Here is a 1,476-nt window from a genome sequence, read left to right as displayed (position 1 = left end):
TTTACTAAAACCCTGATGGTTGGGTTCGGATGCGATACCATTCCAATTTTACAAGTACCCCCACAATACCTGAATCTGGGTAAGGCTTAGCTGGAAACTTATGTATTTTAGTATGGGTTCCCTCTGAACAAGCGTCATCGGGGTTATGCCGAGGCTGCGTCCGTACTGGTAAAGTGATGTGAAATGACGTGAAATGAGGTGAATGTCCGGCCCAAGCCTGTGCGATTCCCAGTGCTGACCGCGTGTCTTCACTGGGAGGCCAAGCTCATGGGGAGAGGTGCCTATACTAGAGTATGTAAATGAAAGGTTAGGATTGGTAGTTCGCGTACTGCGTACGATAAATCAGGGCCAGTTACCCCTGACGAACTATTGCAATTGTTGTGGCACAAGTGTACAACCTCTGCAGAGTTAAACCTATTCGAATAGCCGCGTCCTCGGTTATGGACAGTTGGAAAGGCCATACTGTTCCGTCATTAGAACTTTTCTAAAAATATGAATGGTGACTTGTGATTTGAATTGAAAGGTGACTTTGACTTTGAATCACAACTGAGTTGTGGGAATGACACTAATGTTCCCATTTGAGTTAGTTAAATGAAGAGGCTATGATTTATTAAAGTGCTTATGAAATAAAACTGGCTTTATGCAAATGAAACTAGAGCTTAGAACCCCCTTACTATAGTTGATAGTATTTACCTTAGTATTAGTTTGCGAGTACTTTAAAGTACTCATGGCTGTGTCCCTGGCTATTCAAATGGCCAGACTATGAAGAGGAGTACCAGAACCCGGAAGAAGGACAGCAGGACGTCTACGACAACTAGGATCACTCCTGACGTCAACAGTTGCCTGTGGAATAGATGGACTACTACTACGCTACTTTCGCTTCCGCTATGTGTTATGTAATGGATCAATAGACCTTCTATTATTGTAATGAGACTGGATCATGTGATCCTTTATTTGTAAGACGATTATGGTATGTAATGAATGATGTGTTGTGATATCAATCTATTATGTCTCGCAAAAACAATATTCCTGGGATTGCGATGAATGGCATAATAGGCATCTGGACTTAAAAATCCGGGTGTTGACACCTCCGTGGTGTCGAAATATTCGAAATCAACTGAAGCGCGAGGGCCCCAGATTTGGTATATACCACAGATGTTTTCTTTCAAATTCCTGAGCGAGATGGTGGTCGCAACCACCACTGCGATGTTAAATCCGCTCATATTGCGTATAGAACCACGCATAAAGCTAGAATCCAGCCTAACCACCAGCCGAAAAGCCATCGCTAGATCAATCCTATTCGAAAAGCAGCGCAGTTAGTTGAGCAACAACGATTCACGCTCAAAAACTGCCTACCGTTAATTCACATAGGTAGACGATGCTTACCCAGATAGAATCTATGTGTTAGATCCCTCCGATTCCCAATCTTCTCCGCGGTTGAGGGGCGAAATCGGCACACCGGACTGCACGAAAAAC

Source organism: Lolium perenne, chromosome 3 (genome assembly GCF_019359855.2).
Source record: "Lolium perenne isolate Kyuss_39 chromosome 3, Kyuss_2.0, whole genome shotgun sequence".
Taxonomy (NCBI): domain Eukaryota; kingdom Viridiplantae; phylum Streptophyta; class Magnoliopsida; order Poales; family Poaceae; genus Lolium; species Lolium perenne.
Note: the sequence above shows the minus strand (reverse complement) of the source record.